Raw genomic sequence first — 22,998 nt, forward strand, 5'->3', positions numbered from 1 at the left:
GCTTCCTTAGCTGAGCTGACAGAGATAGTCTCGGAGGTGCTGTTGAGATCCCCTAGACTTTTGGTACTGGGGGATTTCAACGTCCATGCCGAGGCTGTCTTATCTGGCGCAGCTCAGGACTTCATTGCCTCCATGACAACAATGGGGCTGTCTCAATTTTCTACTGGCCCAACGCATGTGTCGGGACATACTCTTGATCTGATCTTCGCCACTGGACATGGAGATGGTGATCTGGTGGTGGGGTGTTTTTCATCTACCCCATTGTCATGGACAGATCACCGCTTGTTGAGATTTAGACTCACAGCGGCTCTTTCCCTCTGCAAAGGTGGAGGATCTATTAAGTTGATCCGCTCCCGGAGCCGGATGGATTCCGTAGGTTTTCAGAGGGCTCTGGGAGATTTTCCAGCTGATAGGACCGGTGCTCCTGTCGAGGCCCTGGTCACACTGTGGAATACGGAAATGACCCGGGCTATTGACATGATCGCTCCCGTGCGCCCCCTCCAGTGTAGAGCTCATACCGCTCCGTGGTATACTCCGGAGCTGAGAGCGATGAAACAAGAGAGGAGGAGGCTGGAGTGCAGATGGAGGAAAACTCCCAGTGGATACAACTATGCTTTGGTAAGTGCCACCAATAAGTTGTATACAAAAGCGGTAAGGACAGCAAAGAAGCTCTATTTTGCTGCCTCTATTAGATCATCTTTATGCCGCCCAGCGGAGCTTTTTAAAGTCGTGCGAGGGCTCTTACACTCTGGCCCCCATGATACTATGGAAACATCTGAGACCCGCTGCAACGAAATTGCTGGACACTTTCAAGATAAGATCGCATGTATCCGCAGGGACCTTGACTCTGATGTTGTGACAGATGAATCCATTGAAGTGTCCGGAGCACGGCCTTGTCCTTCTTTATTGGATGAGTTTCAGTTGGTGCAGCTCGAGGAAGTGGACAAGGTGCTTGGAATGGTTCGGGCGACCACGTCTGTTCTGGATCCTTGCCCATCTTGGCTAGTGAAAGCTAGCAGGGCTGGGACCACCAGTTGGGCCAAGGAAGTGGTTAATGCCTCCTTGAGGGAGGGAGTAGTCCCTGGTAGCCTCAAGGAGGCAGTAGTGAGACCTCTTTTAAAGAAACCCTCCTTGGACCCAGATAATCTGAATAACTATAGACCGGTGGCGAATGTCCCTTTTTTGGGCAAGGTTTTGGAGCGGGTGGTTGCCAGCCAACTCCAGGCGCTCTTGGATGAAACCGATTATCTAGATCCGTTTCAATCCGGTTTCAGGCCCGGTTCTGGCACCGAAACAGCCTTGGTCGCCCTGTATGATGACCTTTGTCGGGAGAGGGACAGGGGGAGTGTGACTCTGTTGATTCTCCTTGATCTCTCAGCGGCGTTTGATACCATCGACCATGGTATCCTTCTGGGGAGACTCGCGGAGTTGGATGTCGGGGGCACTGCTTGGCAGTGGTTCCGCTCCTACTTCGCGGATCGTCACCAGAAGGTAGTGCTTGGGGAACATCACTTGACACCATGGACTCTCCATTGTGGAGTCCCCCAGGGATCAGTCTTGTCCCCCATGCTTTTCAACATCTACATGCAGCCGCTGGGTGCGGTCATCAGGAGTTTTGGAGTGCGTTGCCATCAGTACGCTGATGACACGCAGCTCTATTTCTCCTTTTCATCTTCCTTAGGTGAGTCTGTTGATGTGCTGAACCGTTGCCTGGCCGCGATAATGGACTGGATGAGAGCTAATAAACTGAGACTCAATCCAGACAAGACCGAGACATTGTTGGTGAATGCCTTCCCTGCTCAGATGGTGGATGCTTACCCTGTTCTGGATGGGGTTACACTCCCCCTGAAAGAATAGGTACGTAGTTTGGGGGTTCTTCTCAACTCTTCCTTGTCTCTCGAGGCCCAAGTGACCTCGGTGGCACGGAATGCGTTTTACCATCTTCGTCTGGTAGCCCAACTATGCCCCTATCTGGACAGGGACGACCTCGCCTCCGTTGTCCACGCTCTGGTAACTTCAAGATTGGATTACTGTAATGCGCTCTACGTAGGGCTGCCCTTGAAGACAGTTCGGAAGCTTCAGCTGGTGCAGAACGCAGCTGCCAGATTATTGACGAGGACCAGTCGGTCTTCGCATATAACACCTGTCCTGGCGCGTCTGCACTGGCTTCCTATTTGCTTCCGGGCGAGATTCAAGGTGCTGGTTTTGACCTATAAAGCCTTACACGACATGAGACCTCAATACCTTGTGGAACGCCTCTCTCGCTATTAACCTACCCGTTCACTTCGTTCAAAATCTAAGGCCCTCCTCCGGGTATAAACCCATCGGGAAGCCCGGAGGGTGGTTACGAGATCTAGGGCCTTTTCTGTGGTGGCCCCTGAGTTGTGGAACAGCCTCCCCGAAGAGGTACGCCTGGTGCCTACACTTCCATCTTTTCGGCGCCAGGTAAAGACCTTTTTATGCTCCCAGGCATTTTAATCTTCTTAACTTTTTTAATCTTTTAATCTGTATTTTAATTTTTGTAGTATTTATTTTGTTTTTGCTGTGCTTTTCGTTGTTTGTTTGTATATGTTTTTGTATTTTTATTATGATATATTGTATTTTATTTTGTTTGTTCACCGCCCTGAGAGCTATTTCGCTAAGGGCGGTATATAAATTGAAATAATAAATAAATAAATAAATAAATAAATAAATAAAAGACAGAAATCTCAAGGTTACCTGCCAATGTCTCCTGCTGAAATGACTCTCTTTAATAAAAAGTATTTGGCTGGGTATTTAAAAAAAAGCAACAGCCTGATTAGGTAGCAATTTGTTGAAAAACATCTGGCAAGTAAATGGAGAATGCTTGAGATCAATATCAACTTGGAAATGGAGGATGCCATCAATTTTACTGAATGGTGGGAGTCTTAGAACCTCCAAGAAAATAAAGATTAATTATGGTGAAAATAAATCAGCTCAGGGGAAAATAATAAAAGTGACAAGAGGAGGACTTGATCAAAAACATACTCAGAAAGTACTGGCAAAGAAAAGGCATATCAAGGGTTGTAGTGCCTAACAAACAACTGGTCCACATAGGAAACATTTAGGGTTTCCATGAGCTGCGAGGAACTGCAACAAATTACTGACATCACATAGAAACAGAGGGACAGCTCTGTTATTATATATACTGCTTATGAGGGCAATCCTCAAATCATCTACTCTGAAGTACTTCTAATCCAGTCAGTAGGAGTATGTAATTTGATGACAGAAGCCAATGACAACAAGTAGTCAAGGGATGGGAGGATTACCAAAATTCTGCCTCAAACCTTTGGAAAACACACATTATGATTGGTTACTAGTTGTTGTTGTTGGGTAGGATATTTCAGACAATGAAACCTATGCACTATCAATACAGACTTCTACATATTCCTATTCCGAAGAACTGTATTTTCAGAATTCCAAAACCCATAGTAGGGTGGTACCCTTACTTGGCCAACCAAACTGTCACAAAATAGCAAGGAATTTTTTTGAATTCCCCAGAATTCTTCATCAGACTAGCTGTTACACAAAGTGGGAAAGGTAGGAGGAGGACAAAAACTGGTGGATCTTGATGCCATTGAATCGGCGTTTAGTCACAGTCTGAAGACTTAATTGGGAAGGAGGTAGCAGACAATTATTTTTGGTTGTACTGTATGTTATTCAGGGTTCAGGTTGCACCTAGGACTTCCCCTAGGACCTCCCCTAAGACTGTTGGGCTAACAATCATACAATTGGTTCTTTTTGAGGGGGGAGACCTAGAGGCATGTTAAATGCAAGGTATCATGTAAGTGATTCTATCAAAGCCCTGGCTGATCTCTGGAATGGGGAAATGGCCAGGGTGGTGGACACGCTCACTCCTGAGTGTCCCCTCTTGCAGAGTGGAGTCAAATTAGCCCCCTGGTTTTCTAGAGAGCTGGCAGCAATGAAACAATTGAGACAGCAGCTAGATTGACATTGGCAGAAAACTCAGAGCAAGTCTGACCAAGCAGAACCTATTTGAAGGCCTATTCTGTAGCAGTGCAGGCAGCAAAAATACCATTTTTCTCTGCCACAATTGTGTGTGCAGAGAGCCATCCAGCAGAGCTGTTTTGAGTGGTTAGGGGCCTCTTAGAACCTAACCTACTAGAAGAGAATTCAGACCACTCGACAGCCCACTATGAATAATTTGCCTAGCACTTTGCAGTTAAAATCACTTCGATCCATTCTGACTTGGGCACTATAGTTGATACAGGCCTATTGGATGTAACTTTGCCCCCTGCTTGTCCAGTATTAATGGATACTTTTCAGTTTGTACAGCCCAAGGATCCTTGGAGAAATGAAGGTCACTACATTTGTGCTAGATCCTTGCCCCTCCTGGCTCATTAAAAAGGCCAGGGGGGGATTGGCCTACTGGGTAAAGGGGTGGGTAATGCCTCTTTACAGCAAGACAGGATCCCAACATTTGTACAGTTGTAACAGGATTACAACTAAAAGAAGCATTTGTAAGACCCTACTGAAAAAGCCTTCCCTGAATCCCACTGTATTGGATAATTATCGGCCAGTCTCCAGTATTCCATTTCTGGGCAAAGTACTGGGGCATCTGGTGGTGCATCAGCTCCAGGGTGATTCTGGATGAGATGGATTATCTAGATCCATTTCAATCTGGCTTCAGGCCTAGTTATGGGATACAGATGGATTTGGTTGCCTTGATGGATGACCTATGCCAGGAACTGGACAGAGGGAGTGTGCTCCTGTTGGTTCTGTGGGACATGTCAGCATCTTTTGACACCACCAACCATGGTATCCTTCTGGGCTACCTTGCTGGCATGGGACTTGGAGGTGCTGTTTTACAGTGGCTTCATTCCTTTCTGGAGGGGTGAGCCCAGAAGGTGGTACTGGGGGATTCCTGTTCAACTCGATAGCCATTGGCCTGTGTGTCACAGTCCCTCAGGGTATGTGAATTAGCTGTAAAAGCGTGATTGAGCAAAGGATCCCAGTTCTGTTCCGCATACAGTATGTGTCATGACAGAGGTGCTGCAGGTACGTGGTTACCGTATCCAAGAATTAGGTGTATAGACTATTCTGGGAGGGGTTGCACTCCCTCTGAAGGAACATGTTAATAGTCTGGGAATACTCCTGGATTCCAACTTGTCCATAGAGTCCCAAGTGGCTTCTGTAGCTATGAATGCTTACGTGCAGCTGAGGCTGATTGGCCAGCTATGGCCATTCCTGAACTGAGATAGCCTAGCCTCAGTTGTTCATGCTCTGGTGATTTCCCATCTGGGCTACTGTAATGCTCTCTATGTGGAGCTGCCCTTGAAGATGGTCTGGAGGCTGAAGCTAGTGTAAAATGCAGCTGCTAGGACGGCAAACACGGCAGCTGAATGGGATCACGTGTCACTTGTCCTGAAAGCTCTGCACTGGGTGCCAATGATCTATGGGGGCCCAATTCAAGGTGTTAGTATTAGCATATAAAGCCCTAAATGGCTTGGGATACAAGTATCTAAAAGAGCACTTTCCCCAGTATCAACCATCTTGGACCCTATGATTGGCAGTGCTGCCTGGTTGGTGATGACCTGTGACAGGGCCTTTTTAGTGGTAGCTCTCCATTTGTGGAATGCCCTCTCCAGTGAGGTGCATCTATCTCCATCACTATTCACTTTCAGGAGGAATTTGATGTTGACCCACTAGGCTTGGTTGTTTTCCACCAAGTCTGAAAGTTTTGAAATCTGTAGCTAGGAGGAGTTATGTCTTTGCTGGCCTGAGAGCAGACAATCCAAGGCCAGCCGTTGCCATGGTAATGGGAGATAACAGCTGGGAAAGTTGTAACAGCCTGCTGTTAGTTCTTCCTTCTTCTGTGTCTTGTCTCTGAACTGGGAGCTTCTCCTTAAAGGGGGGGAAACTCTACATGTAATCTACCTTTAAGCTTTAAGCCATAATGTCTAATAAAGACTCTTAACCTGATCTACTGCCTCTGTGAAGCTTCTTGCTCAACTTAACTCCAACGTAATGTATGCTGTTCACGCAACAACGCTCACACATCAACTGGGTTATGGGCCCAGATCCACAGCGCATTACACAGGAGTAAGTGGCTGGTCTGAACGGCAGACAGAATTCCAGAGGGCAGCGTGATTGATTGTGCCAGACAGAGGTGAGCAGGATGGCTGCTGTAAACATGTCTGGTGGCTTGCCAATGGAGAAACTTACGGAAAAGAATTATGGAAGCTGGAAGCCAAGGATGCGTGCTTTCTTGATAAAAGAGGATTTATGGGAAGCTATTGATGGAACACCCCCTGCACTCCTGACAGCAGCTTGGACTCGGAACGATGAGCGGGCGCAAGCTTTTATTACTCTGGCTCTATCCGACTCTCAACTGCTACACATGAGAGATGTTACAAACGCCAAACAGATGTGGGACGTGTTGGAGGCCCTTCATGTGCAACAGACCGCGGGATCTAAATTGTGTTTGGCACGGAAGCTGTACCAGATGCGCTTCACGGGTGAGTGCGAAATGAGTGAGCATCTCACGGAATTCAGGCGCCTATTTGCTGAGTTGCAGGATCGAGGCATGGAACACTCTGTCCTTCAGAAGACCTATTTGATCCTGGCTTCACTCGATGGGACTTGGAATAATTTTGTCATGGGAATTGAAGCCATGCCCGATGGGGGGCTGAATGTTGCCTTTATTGAAGAAAAGTTGACCCAAGAATGGCAGCGGAGGCAGGAGGCGAAAAGTGCCGTGCCGAAGGAGGCTGTCGGAAGCAAGCAGGATTACAAGCAGGAGCAGCAGCGGCTAAAGGCTTGTTATGGCTGTGGAGCTCATGGGCATCTTTAGAGAGACTGTGCAGTCAAGCGAAACTCCAGGGACGGGGGCTGGAAGATGCATAGCGGCAGTGTGAACTTTGTTTGTAAACAGAAGTCTCAAGATTTAGGACTTGTTGACTGGATTCTTGACAGTGGGGCGAGCCATATATTAATCAAAGACAGGAGTTTGTTTTACACATTTACAGATGAGCAGGACTTTGTGCAACTAGCGGATGGATCGAAGAAGAATGTGGAGGCTCGAGGACTGGTGAGATTTGATAAGCTTGGAATACTGTCAGATTGTTTGTTTGTACCAGAACTGTCTCATAACATATTGTCTGTGAGAAAACTGACCACTTGTGGGTTTTCAGTGTTGTTTGACAGAGACAAATGTTATGTAATGAGGGGAGATCAAGTGTGCATGCAGGGAAGCCTGAATGATTCCCAGTTTGTAATAAAGAGCAGTCAAGCAGGGTGTGCTGTGTTAAACGCTGAGGCACAGAAACATCAAGGCTATGTCCATGAATGGCATCAGAGGCTGGGGCATGCAAACTTTGACACGATAAAGAAAACCCCTATGCATAGTGAAAACATGCGGTTGAAAGATTGTGGACAGTTAATGGATTGTGATGCATGTCATAAAGCGAAAATGACAATTGCACCTATAAACCGGGAGGCTGAGAGAACCACAACAGCTCCCTACCAGTTAGTTCATGTTGATTTATCAGGGCCAATAAACACTTCATGAGGAGGTGCGAGATTCTTTTTGGTAATTGTAGATGATTTTTCTAGATACACTAATCTTTATTTGCTCAAGCATAAAAGTGAAGCAGAGCAGAAACTGAAACTGTTCATTAAGAGAATCGAAACTCAACATGGCATCACGGTGGGGGCTATACACTCAGACCAGGGGGAGGAATTCATGGGTAAAGCATTGCATGAAGTGCTGGCAAGTAAGAAAATAGCACTTAAACCTTCCAACGGAACTGCAGAGAACAAAAACAGGGTGCTTCAGGAAGCAATGAGAGCCATGTTAATGGATTCCAGTTTAGGGAATTCTTTCTGGGCAGAGGCAATTCTGTATGCGAATTACATTCACAACAGGGTGTTACACAGTGCCATTGGAATGTCACCTTATGAGAAACTCACTGGGAGAAAGCCGAAATTACAACACATTCAGAAATTCGGGGCACGTTGCTGGGTACAAATTCCACAGGGAAAAAGAAGAGGCAAACTTGCACCCAGAGCACAACAAGGATTTGTTTTGGGATTTCAGAATGCATATTTCAGAGTTTGGTTACCAGAAACACAGCAATTAATTCTGAGCAGAAGCATTAAAGTTGCTGAAAAGCCTTGGGATCAAAGGCAAACAGTCATTCTTACAGGATCAGCTGACACACAAGCACAAACACAAGCACAAACATTCAAACCAAACCTTGACATAAAAGTGGAAGGCACACAAATTCCTCTTAGGGATGCATTAAATGAACTCATTTGTGGGAAACGGAGATCAAAGAAACGCAAGGCTGAGGAAATGGAATCTCCTGATCAAGCTGTGCCAAGTACCAGCTCAAACGGGGGGGCTGAGAGAGCAGAAACCCCAGTTCCTTTGAGACGCTCTACAAGAGCGAACATTGGCAAACCGCCTGAAAGATTTACAGTGGGGGTAATTACCAGCCCAGGTATGAATAAACAGGTTGAGATGGATCCAGAAACACTATATTTGACCTGTGTTCAGCCAAAGTTTGATTGAATAAAGTTTTGAAATGTACTGAAATGTAAACTGGATCTGTATGATGCAATGTATTGAAATGTATTACCTTTGTATTGTTGAAATGTATTGCTGAGCTTTATTTGTAATTGACAGACATGATGGAAAAAGGGGAACATGTTGACCCATTAGGCCTGGTTGTTTTCCACCAAGTCTGAAAGTTTTGAAATCTGTAGCTAGGAGGAGTTATGTCTTTGCTGGCCTGAGAGCAGACAATCCAAGGCCAGCCGTTGCCATGGTAATGGGAGATAACAGCTGGGAAAGTTGTAACAGCCTGCTGTTAGTTCTTCCTTCTTCTGTGTCTTGTCTCTGAACTGGGAGCTTCTCCTTAAAGGGGGGGAAACTCTACATGTAATCTACCTTTAAGCTTTAAGCCATAATGACTAATAAAGACTCTTAACCTGATCTACTGCCTCTGTGCAGCTTCTTGCTCAACTTAACTCCAACGTAACGTATGCTGTTCACGCAACAACGCTCACACATCAACATTTGAAAACATTCCTGTTTACCCAGGCATTTGATGGCTGAAGAGGACTATTCCTGGCAACCTGAAGATCACTGATGAAAGAATGATTTAGATGTGTTTTAGAATATTTTGATACGTTTTAGAATGTTTTTAATTGCAGTTGTGCTTTGGAATGTTTTTAACTGTTTTTAATATAAACCACCCAGAGAGCTTCGGCTATGGGGCGGTATATAAATACAATAAATAAATAAATAATATGTTTTCCTTCTTTTTGTTAAATGGTTTTGGTTATGTTTGCCATGCTGGGTTCTTTCAGGAGGAAGTGCGGGATATAAATTCTAATTCTAATAATAATAACCCTCTGAGTACTCTGGTTCAGACCTGGAGTTGCAAGCACTGAAAGAAGAGGATGGTGAATGAGCGGGAGATGGAGATGAGACAATGGAACAAAACCCAGTTGACAGAACAGCCCCCCTGCCTCCAGATGTGCGTTGCTCAGTGGTTGAAGCAAGAGCCCCAGAAGCTTCCTCTGTTCTGTTGATGTAGGAGAGGGGGCTGAGTCTGCAGAGGCCGTTTCCCCACTGGGGAACAGGGAAGACTCTGGAGTACGGTCTGATGTGATAGGGTGGGAGGATTCAAAGGTGGAGGTGGGTCTGGCATTTGACCCCCAGAGAAAGGCAGAGTATCAGGAGAAAAAAGAAGAGGCATCTCTCTAGGCACAGTGCCTACCTTCAGGGCAGAAACTCCCACAGGAGCCAGGATTCTTGCAAGTAGCTGGGCAACCATGCCTTTACTGAAAAGCTTGGCAGGTAGACAGGGAAGTTTGTTCGAACAATGCTGGAGCTTCTGTGCAGCCTTGGAATTCTTGTTACTGATCTTGGACTTGTGAACCTTGATCTCTGTTCTTAGACCAGATGTATTCCTGCTAACCCCTTGCCTTGTAAGAACCCTTGGACTTGTATCCGGCTCCTCCATGTGCCTGAGTATATACCAATAATCTCCTTTGATCTCCTTTAATCAAGTATCACTTCCTTATTTATAAGTAATGGAGCCTGCTGCCATGTTCTGGGCAGGAGCCAGGACAATATGTGTACTTCTTAAATTCATATCTAAACTTCACCTCAGCAGAAACTAAGCAGGGGAAAGATATGAAACAGAAAAGGGAGGCAGAGGAGTGAATATGCGACAACAAAGGAAAAACTAATCTTGCTATGATGATAGATTCATTGCATTTAAACAATCAAATAAAAGACAATGATGGGAATTAGCCTTACTCCTATGGTGTAAAACAAATGATCTCTTGGGTACATATAAAAAAAAGATGAAGCAGCTTATTTTCCCGGTCAGTTATTAAATATACATTATGTGTGTGGCTTCACCAAATCCTCAATACCCTGAAATGCCAAAGAGGTTTGGAATTTGAAACTGGATCTGGATCCAAATGTTTCATCTGTCCTGTCTGCAGTGGGGTTTGCACAAAAATACCAGACCCAGACATGCTCAAAAACATTGTTGTTCAAAATTCAGATAGAATTTGTATTTCCCAGAGTCATGGGTAAATGTGAATAATCTGATCTGACATCTTGTGTTGGCTCTGTCTAGGTAATTAATTAAGCATGCATGTCTTTTATATCTCACTTAAACCTCTTTTTTTAAAAAAAAAAAATCAAATGCATCCTTCTAGTTTTTCAGACTTATTTTGAACAATGAATCATTTTTCCTAAATATGCTGCATGTGGGATTCTTCACATTTGGTTAACATTGTTAATTAAACAATGAATTATCTGTGGTCATATTAGCTTGATGCTTTTATAATTACTGGATTTGGTGCAAGAACATTAGCGCTTTAATACATATGTAAGACGATGCCATGGATGACCATTAGCAAGTACACTATGTTCTTTTGACATTATAACACTCATTAATTTTGGTGAAATCAGGTGGTTAGTATTTTGAAGAAGTTCAAAGGATACATTTTATGAGGATGACTATTAGAACAATAAACTTCAGATGTCATGTCTTAATTTATAGTTCCCTGCCCCAATATGTGGTGATAGCCTCTTGCTTAGATGATTTTAAAGGGGATTGGACAAATTCTTGGAAGATAAGGCTACTAATCCCACAGGGTACAAAGAACCTTTAGGTTCCATGTCTAATTCCATACACTTGTCAAAAATGGTAGGCTGATTTTGGCAAAACCATGGAGCAAATTGATTACTCATCTGTTACACAATGGGTGATATTACATCATCTGTTATTAAGTCAACCAAAATACCACAAAATAGTGTCCAAACATTCAAGATGTACATACAGCGTGTGTGTGTGCGTGTGTGTGCATGCATGCATGAAAGAGGGAAAGAAGGAAAGAGGGAAAGCAAGAGAAAAGCAAGACCTTTCTTATAACTATAATTACTCAAAAGGGGCTCTTTGGCTTGCTAGATTTTCTCAATTCCAAGTGTGCCTTTTAAGATATGCAGTGGGCTTATTGTGCACAGGGTTGTTTGCACAAAGCCAAAAAGCATCAGAGCTGTGTGAGATATTGTTACAAAGGATGGACTCTGAACAGGATTCCATTACACCCCAACTGAACTAAAACATCCATTCCATTGGCTTATTCTATATTCAGGTTGCCTCTGGTCTCCACTGGAGGTACAAATGTCCCCCTTGCTGATGTCTTTTTGAAGGTCTATTTTTTTCCTTCTGGCTTTTGGGGACAAAAAAAGTCTGCTGGTTGTTCTGTTAACTGTAGGAATCATGTTCTGCTAGAATTTGCTCAAGTTTTATGGTGTCATTAGTGGTTTTATTATTTTAATAACAATGTTTTAATATTTTGTTTTTATGGTAATATGGCTTTTACTTAGGCAGCTTAGCAACCTAATGATCATATGTAGAACTCAAGGTAGACTCTCTTTTATGGGGAGAAGTGAGCTTGACTAAAGCCTTTCAATCATTGTCGACAGATAATGCATCATATGGGCTGGGATCAGAAGAGTGTAAGGGCTTGGATATGTCCAGTGGAATTTTCTTTTCCCCTTTTTCTTTTGACAGGCAACCCCCATGCCCTATTATGAACAGCTTATGATACTCCCCTCAGATTCAAAAGGTGTTTATCAGGCCTGCTATTTGAGAAGCACAAGCCCAAAGTGCCCTCGGAATGTACAAATGTAATTGTTCACTTCTTTGATCCAAGCAAGAGGCTCTGGTTCACATGTCCCCCACCTACTGCTTCACTCTACTTCCATCTACACAGCCAAACATCTCATGCTACATTTTAGTTCACAAGAACAATATGGGACACAGAGAAATACCAGACTGGCCTTTTCAGTGGATATTTGAAATGGCTTCCAGATATGTCACTGGGAACACCAAACAACAAACTCTCTTCCTATTTATAAATGGGAAGAAAATTTCATTCACAATGTACCCTTTGGCATAGTTGGAAGTGAAACATGGGAAGTGTTGAGGAAGAATATATCAGTTTGAACCAATCATTTGTGGTGGGGGAGAGGGGACCCTCATTGTTTCAAGAAGAGATGGATCTTTTGGTTAGAATGGATGGCAGAAGGATTTAAAGCTACTGTGATCTCTGAAGAAAGGACGCTCCAAAGAATAAAATGTCGTCTTCTTGCTTTCACTGATCTTAATCCTGTCTGGATAAGTCTGTTGTTCTTGAGAAGCGTGGCTGATGAGAAAAGTCTTGGCTGAAGACACGCAGACAACTCTTCCTACATCATTCAGAGCCAAAGGAGGAGGGATGGTGCAGATTATAGCATCATGAATATGACCTGTCCTGGAGCATCTTTGTAGAACTGCTTTAAACACCCACCCACCATGCTGGTGTATGTCTGCTTGACATCATCTGTAGAAACATTTGGCCTGTCACATTTTGACAGTGGAAGATTTGAACATTTTTAAGCAGGTCAGCATAATAAAGAGCAAGTTTGGCTGGTTTGAGCAGGTTGTATTTCAATCATCTATAATACTGTCTGACATGTGTGCAAGTCTCTCTTTCTGGCCGCCTTCTCCTCCTCAATTGCCTTTTTCCAGTGTGGGCTGAAGAGATACTATTGGAAAGCAGAGAGGACGAAGGAAAGAAAGTGTAAGAAATTGTGCTCAACCACATTTCACTTGGGAGAGAGCCCCACAAATGCCATAGGAAAAGCATTCATCTAGGTTAGAAACTCCTCAGAGTATTTGTTATAAAAGCACACACTCCTCATTATTCAAAGACACGCCGATCTCCAAGCCATGTTGTTTCTGAATACATTCTTTTTGAAGGGCATCTCACTAACACAGCCAAAGGGATGGATCCATTATGGGGAAGGGCCATAGCTCAGTGGTAGAGCATCTGCCTTACACACAGAAGGTCCCGGGTTCAATTCCTGGCATCTCCAGGTAGAGCTGGAATCCTCCCTGTCTGAAACCCTGGAGAGCCATGGCCAGTCAGCGTGGGCAATACTGACCTGGATGGACCAATGGTCTGACTTGGTATAAGGCAGCTTCCTAAGGGTAAAGGTAAAAGAAGCAAGGACCTGACGTAACAGTGCAGAAGAATCAGTGGGCAAAAAGGAGAGTCTTAAGACAGAGAGAAAACAGTGAAGGCTGGTGGAACCTAAACCAGGTGGAGCGCCTATGAGGCCATGCATGCAGAGCCTATGAGGCCACACACTCTCTCAAATCAAACCCTTCTTTATGGCCAATTATCCAATGCCTTTCGAAAGTAAATTGCTATTAAGAACACATAATCTGTGATGCATGTAAAAATGCATAGGATCTGGTGGAAGGACTGTTGCATAAATGCCCTGTTCTAAGTGATAGTGCAATGATTCACAATGCAATGATTCACAAGATTGGCAATGTATTATGGTGTATCTGTGCCAACGTTGCTGTGTATGTAGTATAATACAGTTTTTGTTGTGTTGTGTTGGCCCTTACAAGAAACTAATGGGAGCAGAGAAAGGGACTAGTGCAGGGAATGATGGGGCATTAGTGTCTTGGCCATGGTTGGGGATCCTGTGGCCCTCCAGATGTTGTTGGACTCCAATTCCCATCAGCCCCAGACAGCATGGCCAAAGTTCAGGAATGATGGGAATTGTAATGCAACAGTATCTGGAGGTCTCCATCCATGAGTAGGGATGGATAAATCTGCCAATTTTAGTTTCTTGCAGATTCTCCTTTCTCCAATCTTAAGTTCAGTTCTCCACATTTCCATGTCCAGTTTGCATTTTTTTTAAAAAAGTCCTCATCAGCATTTTAGTGTGAATTTCTCCTAGCATATACACGTTTGTATATTTGCAATTTTGCCTAATATATACATTTTTGCAAAGCAATTTCCCCAATATAATGCATTTTGTACATTATTTTCACTTATATGAATTTTTATGCCCACTTTACATGCATTTTTTTGTACACATTGCTTGGCTGGAGAATTGAATTGAAAAATTTGGAGAAATGAGAATTTTGAAGGATAGCTTTGTTTCAGTTTGCAAATTGTTCTGGAAAATGAAAATTAGGTAGATTCACCTTATATGTGCACTGAAATGAATTTCTTCCCCATCCCTAGCTAAAACTTTCTCACTTCCAATTGCTCCAATGTCACTTGTTAGTTTCTGGTGGTAGCTGTTATTGCCAGGACTAGACTGCCAAAACAACTCAGATCCTTAGAAAGGAAGAAAGAGCAGAAGGGAGAAAGAGTCCTTGACTGGTCTTCACCAGTGCCTTAATGGTTCTTGAATTTCTGACTTTGACTTTGGATCCCACTCTACATTCTCTGTCCCTATGTTGTCACTCCTTTGGCAACCACTTAATGGCAGTCACCTATAAGGCAACATCTTAGAATAGAGACTCCTAGGGCAGGGAATGGGGGAGAGTAGTTAGAATGTCAGAAAGCCCTTGGCAGAAAGTCAGTCTTCCTAAGCAATTCCAAGGCCAAATCATCACTTAAGTTTTATGTGAATTTCAAATGCAATAATAACACAAACCATCAGTTTATAAATGGCTTGTTTGCGAGCATGTATATATGTTAAAGTTAATATATTATTAAAACTATCTCTTAGGTAAAGAGGGGGATCTTTGCAGTATAGATAGCACTGTCATGAATAGTCTGATGAATCTTATGTCATACAACTGAGATGTTTTGGCAGTCTAGACCTGGCAATAACAGCTACCACCAAGGTGTGGTCAATGCAGGGTTTGTTTCTCTCCCGATTAGAAGTGGCTATTTTCTTACATGAGAAGTGTTCAAGCTGTGGCCTGCAGACCAAGTTCCATTCAAGTGATCCACAGAATGTTTGCAGAACAGTTGAGAATTCCTGCATCTGATTGTTTTGTTTCTGACATAGCAGAACAACTTCACAGAACTGTGCACACACACACAAAAAAGATGCACCCAGGGCATTGGAAAGGAAAACATCTGCAAACAAGCAGCGATTCCCAGTTATTCATTACAACACCTTTCCAGACTATAGGATATCTGTCAGAAGCCCTGCTATGCAAGCAGAACAGGAGATGTGCCGCCATTCGCACAACTGTATGGATATGCAATGGCACAACTCTGCCAACAGGGGGAAGTGGCAAGGCCCAGGTCCCAGAGTCTGAGCTGCTGCAGCCCCCCCCTGACATAAACCATCACCACCACCACCAGCAGAAGCCCGGGGAGCAGCAGCTGAGTGAGTGTGAGGACGTGGAGAGGAAGACAACATTGAAACAGCAAACAGCTTCGCTGTAACAAATGTCTGTCGCCCTTCTGCCTCTCGGAAGCTGCCACCCTCACTAACATCACCTCCTCTTTCTTGGCGGTGCCGATAATGATAATGTTATTTGTTATTTAATTTTATGTGTTATTATAATGTTATTTGTTATTTAATTTAATTCTTGTAAATTGTATTGCTTTTATCATATTTTTATATTGTATTTTTATACGTGTGTTTATCTTTCTTTGTAAGCCACCTTGAGGGCTTTTGGCCAAAAGACGGGATATAAATAAAATTTAATAATAATAATAATAATAATAATAATAATGCATCATTGTGGGAGGGAGTGGCTCCAGCTGCCTTGAAAGAGGCAGTGATCCGACCACTCCTTAAAAAGCCAAGTACCGACCAGTCGCAAATATACCCTTTTTAGGGAAGGTGATTGAGAGGGTTGTGGCACAGCAATTGCAGGTACTCTTGGATGAAACAGATTATCTTGACCCATCCCAGTCTGGCTTCAGGCCTGGTTATGGGAATGAATTGGCCTTGGTCGCCCTGATGGGTGACCTTTATCGGAAGAAGGACAGGGGGAGTGTGACCCTGTTATTCTTACTTGATCTCTCAGAGACTTTTGATACCATTGACCATGGTATCCTTCTGGACCGACTTGGTGAGATGGGTATCGGAGGTACTGTTTTACAGTTGTTCCAATCCTATCTCCATGGTTGTTCTCAGAGAATAGCATTGGGTGACTTTTGGTCCCCTGGCAGTTGTGCTGTTGGATGCCGCAGGGTACCATCTTGTCTCCCATGCTGTTTAACATCCCTTGGGAGCTGTCATCAGGAGATTTGGGGCAAGGTGTCAGCAGTATGCTGAGGACACCCAGCTCTATTTCTCTGTAACATCTGAATTGGGAGAGGCCATGCAAGCCCTGGACACTGTCTGGATTTTGTGGTGGGCTGGATGGGGGTCAATAATCTGAGTCTGAATCCTAGCAAGACAGAGGCACTGCGGGTTGGTGGTTCCTGAGTTCGGATAATTGTTCAGTTGCCTGCTTTGGATGGGGTCGTACTCCCTCTGAAAGAGCAGGTTCATATTATCATGGAGTTCCTGGATCCATCTTTGTCGCTAGAGGCCCAGGTGACCTCAGTGGCTAGGAGTGCCTTTTACCAGCTTCAGCCTTTTCTGGACTGGGATAGCCTGACCACTGTTGTCCACACACTGGTAACCTACAGGCTGAGGTTGGTCCGGAAGTTGTAGCTGGTGCAAAATGTGGTGGCGAGACAGCTCACTGGGACAGGGTATTGCCAACATGTCACCCCTCTGCTGAAAGAATTGCACTGGCTGCCCATTTGCTACCAGGCCAAGTTCAAGGTTCTAGTTTTGGTGTACAAAGCCCTATACAGCTTAGGACCAGGATACCTGAAAGACCGTCTTACCCCTTACATACCCAGTTGATCATTGGTCTCTGCAGGGGAGGGCCTCCTGCTGATACCAACTTATCAGGAGGTCTGTTCTGCACAGCATAGGAAATGGACCTTTAGTGTTGTGGCACCTATCCTTTGGAATTCCCTCCCCTTAAATATTAGACAGGCACCATCTCTGTTATCTTTTCGGTGCCTATTGAAGACTTTCCTCTTTCAACAAGCCTTTTAAGTTGAGACCTATCCCAGTCTGCATCTGTGTTGGAATTGCTTTTTAATATGTTCTTAAACTTTCTTTTTTAAAATGTTTTTAATCTTACAAGATGTTTTGATTGCTTTTTTAAAGTAACTTTTTGAAGCTGTTTTGTTTTAATGTGTTTTAAAGTTTGTTTTTATGATGTTTAATGTTTTTGGTGCTTTTGTTTGCCACCCTGAGCTCCTTTGGGAGGAAGGGTGGGATAGAAACCATATAATAATAATAATAATAATAATAATAATAATAATAATAATAATCCAGTTTTTTTGTCATCAACCTTGTATGATTAATCTGGCCTTTTAAAATCCAAGATGTTATCATCAACTGATAACAGATGGATAATGGAAACCATGTTCCAGTTCCACAAACACTATTTTTCCTTTGAACAATAAATAGGAAACAGTAAACAGAACAATACCAAATGAAATTGTATAAACTTAAAGAATCCTGCAGTGCAGAGTAACAAGCCAAATGTAGCATGTTTTGTCTACATAGTCTATTAAACTGACATAAAATCAGGAATGGCACAACATTCAAACTGAGTTACTTCCAAACTACATTTCACCATTGCAAAGTAAAATAAATGGCATAATAATAACAATAACAACAATAATAATGTCATCCTTTGATCCTCCCCATTCCTTTTGTGTAGTTTTTTGCTCCATAACTGCATGTTTGCAATATTCTTTAGCATTAATAAAGTCTAGAAAGTCACATTCACCCTTCTGAAGCAAAAAAAGAAGCTCAACTAAGTCGGAAATAACTGATGTCAGCATCTACATTTAATAGGCAGCTGGTTCTGGCCCTTGTCCTAATTCCCTTAAATTGGAATTGAAGCATCACAAAAAAAGAATTGCCTGTGGATCTGTATTGATACATTACATAGCTAACCTTTAATAGAATATAATTAGGTTCCCAAATTTGGTTGTCTTGCTGAAAGCTTTTTTTGAAAAAATCTCACCCTAATATCATAGTTTTCAGTACAACTGAACACAACTAAATAGCAATATCATTAACAGTAATATTCTTTTGATATGTAGATCTTGGCAGGACGATATCTCATACTGCAGGAACAGCTTACATCAACCCACTGGGGAAATGTGCAAAATCATTTTTGAATGAGACAGAGAAGCACAAAGTAAAGGAAGCAAGCACACATCCTCTTATCATTGGCCTGTTTGAGCAATGCAGGAGTCATTGTTTTACTTATGTGGAAGGCACGGAGTCTGTACTGGTCACAGTCTTAAGATCAAATGCGGGGGAGGTAGCAGGCATTTAAATGAAATTGTTTTAGGCACTATGCTGGTAGAGATGGAGAAATCAATCCATTGTTGTTTCTCTCAGTTTCTCATTTTTTAACCTCCACTTCTTTCCATTTTACATTAGTTTGCAAACATGCATACTAAAATGCATACAAAATTTTTCATATAGATTTTTTTAAAAAAATCTGCATGACAATCTAGACACATTTTTGCATGCATTTCACCTCATATGCACATATTTTGCAAGCAATTTCCCCTATTATAATGCACTTTTGTAGGTCATTACTAATATATGCATTGTAATGTAGGCTTTACCATACAGTAGGGCCCCACTCATACAGCGGGTTACGTTCCGGACCCCCGCCAAAAAGCAAAAACCGCTGAAAAGCAGAACTCATTGAATAGAATGGTGTGCAATGCCCGAAAACAGCCATAAAAGCAGAACAAGCGCCGTATGAGTGTCACAGGAGAGTGGTAAAAATATGTCTGAAACTTGTCCTGCTCTAATAAATAAGCCACTAAAAAGAGCAGAGATGCAGGCATGGATTTCAGACCCCCCCCCCAGGAACTATTATGATTCTCCCCAATACAAATCCTAGATTTGGCATATCCCGAAGATATGTAGCAGGAGCATATCTAACCTGGGGCATGATCTTTAATCGGGCCAGACTATCATCTCCTCCCCCTGCCCGAAGGGTTGGTGTGTTAAGAAATATAAAAAACAGCTGCAGCAACTCCAGACACAACAGGAAATAATGTGGTCCAGCTTGAGGAAGTAACTCTTTAGAAAGGCAGGAAACAGCTGGTGTTTAGTATAAGGCTAGCTTTGTGCAAAAACTGCAAGATGAACTTTGTATGGCAGCAATTGCTTAACCGCACTCTAAGAAGTAGAACTTTTTAAAACTTAATGGTTTGACGGCTACTAGGTGGAAAAACCAATGTCTTATTGATTATTTTTATATATATAGGAAAGCTGTTAGCCCTATGTAGTAACAAGTTGTTACGTTCAGGTGGTTTTTAGATAGGAGAGAAGGGTATATAAGGAGCTTTTTAGATTGTAGGGGGGCTCGATCTCTAACTTGGCTGCGAGTTTGAGACCCAGGCTTGGTAAAGTATACATTTATATTGTAAGACCTGATCAATGCTCTTTTAATCATTCTTAGGGAATCTATTTTCTGTATTAGGGATAGATAAATAAAATAGAGTTGTATTGTTCATGGTTGTTCTTGCTGGCTCTTCTTCAAAATAAGTTGTCTCTCCTATAATACTTAGAAAGGTATTGGAGGCTCTTTTATAAGGCCTTGCTTACTCACAAAGGGAACCATTGTTCTTAGGAACAGTAATGCAATTTGGGGTATAAGAGCCTGAAGAAGAGGTTACCACAACATGAGTGGGGCTTTAGTCTAATTGCATCTAATTGAGACCATCACATTAACAAAGCACTGTAAAGCAAAGCTCTGTAAAGTGGGGCCCTACTGGACTGTATGCATTTTTGTGCATGTTACTTAGCTGGAGAACTGCATTGAAAAACTTGGAGAAGTGCAAAGCAATATGAATCTGCCTCCAGTCTTCTGGGGGCCAGATACAAACGTTGGGTAGGAACAGAGGCAACTGATGTGACTCTTACCCTCGCACAGTAGGCTACATTCTAGTGTCACACAAGCCAGGGGTTTCTATAACACCAGATGCTATTTGTGCTGGCTGGTAAGAGGAAAGAGATGGGAGGGACCAGCAAATCACCTGCACAGCCCTCCCCAGCAGCCTTGGAGTTATGTCAGGACTAGGCATAGGCAAGAAATTTGATTCAGTTGGCATTTCAAGTCACATCTATGAAATCCGCACTTTCTGAAACAATATGAGAACCGAAACATAGCTGTCCTTCGAAATTCACACTTATTGGAATTGTGCAATGCAGATTGGCAACCAAAGAATGTTTACAAAACTTCTTATGTTTGGGGAAAGTATGCATAAAATGAATATATGAGTGAAAATAACATACAAAGTTGCATAATATGATGAGAAATTGCTAACACAAATGTCTACACATAGTCAAAACTGCCTACAAAGATGTGTTTGTTAGGAGCAATTTGCACTAAAATGCTGGAGAATTTTCATGAGGATTTTTTTTAAAAAAATCGCAAGTAGGTGCAGAAATATGGAGAACTGAATTTAAGATTGGAAAAATGAGAAACGGAGAGAACTGAAATTGACAGATCTTTCCATCCCTAGTCAGGACTGGGAAGGAGAGAGTAACATCAACTGAGGCTCACTCGCATTCTCTTTTTCTTTCGTGTTTGTTTTTTGTTCTGTTGCTGCTATGGACAAGGCGAGGGACATTCTTGCTGTAGATATTTGTGGGCAATGATTCATACCACACAGGGTGAGAACTGGGGTGGGGTGGGAAAAATGTGTTACGTTACTCAAAACCCACAGAGTGAGAGTCTGCTGGCACAGAGTGGGGCCCTCTTTGGGTGTAAGAGCCGGGGGGGACTGCCACAGCTGATAAATGGAGTGGGAGCTGTTGCTAAAACCATTTATTTGTTTAATCTGTTTGAATGTCCTATCTTTGTTTCATCTAGGTTAACCTGGAAGTTTTAATTTTTTTGTCCTTATTCTAATTTTGCTCACCTGCCTTCTTAGGGAATTAATTGGTTTACCGGGCCTGTTTCTATGATTTTGTCACTTTTGTATAATTTTCCCCCTGTTTTATCTTACTTTGTTCCTTGATCTGGAATTGAAGCTGTTAAATGGACTGTGGATCATGAGTACTGTTTTTAAAAAGTGCCTCTTAGTCCTCCGTCCAGGCTTGCAAGAAGCATTGCCACAATTCAAGGACACATTCCAGAAAGGCAGACTAAGGCTGGTGAGGCCTGGGGGGCATGTTTGGCTCTCAGGACTGAAAGTTCCTACTCCTGCCCTACAGTAGTTTTTCACTATGTTGAAACAGGGCAGCAACTTTCTGAAGCGTGAGAGTGTTAAACAAGCCTGGCTAAAGTCTGTTGGTGTCTTCATCCTCTGCCAGGGAGATGTAGCAGGTAGAACAACTGCAAGATCACTCCGTCAGCCACACTTCCCAGGAGAAGGAGACAGTATGGAGCTCTGGATCCATTCAGCTCTTGGTAAATTGTCAGAAATCCTCACCAATTACTTCTGTTGCCAGTGGAAAGATTTCACGTATCCAATGGCGACACCTCTAAGACAATGAAAAAGTGCCATATGCATCAGATCTACGTTTCAAAACTGCTGATCCTTGACATTCATTCCAGAAAGCTTTAATTCGACCCTGAAACATTAATGCAGTGCAACATTCTATTCTTGTGAGGTAATGTCTTTTCAGAATATTTTTTTTTAAGCACACAGATCATCAGATCTTAATGGCAATGCATCCTACCGCAATTTCTGTCTACTAAAGAAGTGAAATATCTGCCAAGTACAATATGGTCTCTGTCCTCTACTCCCAGTGTGCTTCTTCTATTCCTTTACCTGGCTGGACACTGGATATGAATGACCAGAGAAGAAGAAATGGTAAAAGCAAGCACAATAGGTCTTGTTCTAAGCTACACATACATCTAGGCTTCTTCCCTGGGGAGGGGGGGGAGCAGAATGGTGTAGTGGCCACCATAGGAAACTTGTATCACATCTGCCTCTATTTCTTGCAGTTGGACACAATCCATTACAATTTTCTCCTTTGCAAGCTCAATTGAAATGAATGGGAGTTGCACAGGGAAACATTTAAAGTGCTCTTGCAGAGCCCCCATTTATTCTAAAGGGAAGTTCCACACAAAGCATGCCATACCCAGGCTATGGTCTGAAGGCACATGAGGCCAGCACCCTGCTGAAGCTAAGCAGGGTCAGATCCGGTCAGTGCCTGGATGGGAGACCTCCTGGGAACCATATGTAAGCTGCCTTGGGTTTCTATGATGAAAAGAAAGGTGGGGTATAACTGTAATAAATCAACAAATACTTTATACTGTTACTGGATATTAATTCACGTTCCTCTCCCAAAGCTGCTGCTTGCCACTGACAGTTGTTTAGTTTATCAGCACATACAAAACAGCACAGGAAGCAAACAGATGATACTAGCACTCACCTCGAATGTGTTTAAAGAGCTGCAAAGCTAATGACAGACTGCAGCCAAGCTAGCTCATCAAATAAAAGGTGGCATATGCTCCTGATGCACGTCAAAAGTCACTAATATATATGCTTCTGAGAGGAAGTCGGTTTGGCAAAATTTATTCAGGCAGGCAAAAAGTCATTTAGAGGGTTGCGTCAAATTGTTGGGTGGGTTGTTTTTCAGAGTGAAACGTGCTGTTTTGGAAGATGCAA

The 22,998-nt window shown here is 43.0% G+C and overlaps 1 non-coding gene across 1 annotated transcript; it reads left to right on the forward strand.

Moving 5' to 3' along the window:
- Window positions 1-13,361: 13,361 nt before the first annotated feature.
- On the forward strand, window positions 13,362-13,432 carry TRNAV-UAC (transfer RNA valine (anticodon UAC)). The gene has a single exon. It is a non-coding gene; the product is annotated as a tRNA-Val (tRNA).
- The last annotated feature ends 9,566 nt before the right edge of the window (window positions 13,433-22,998 follow it).

Source organism: Rhineura floridana, chromosome 9, assembly GCF_030035675.1.
Source record: "Rhineura floridana isolate rRhiFlo1 chromosome 9, rRhiFlo1.hap2, whole genome shotgun sequence".
In the NCBI taxonomy this organism is placed as follows: Eukaryota; Metazoa; Chordata; class Lepidosauria; order Squamata; family Rhineuridae; genus Rhineura; species Rhineura floridana.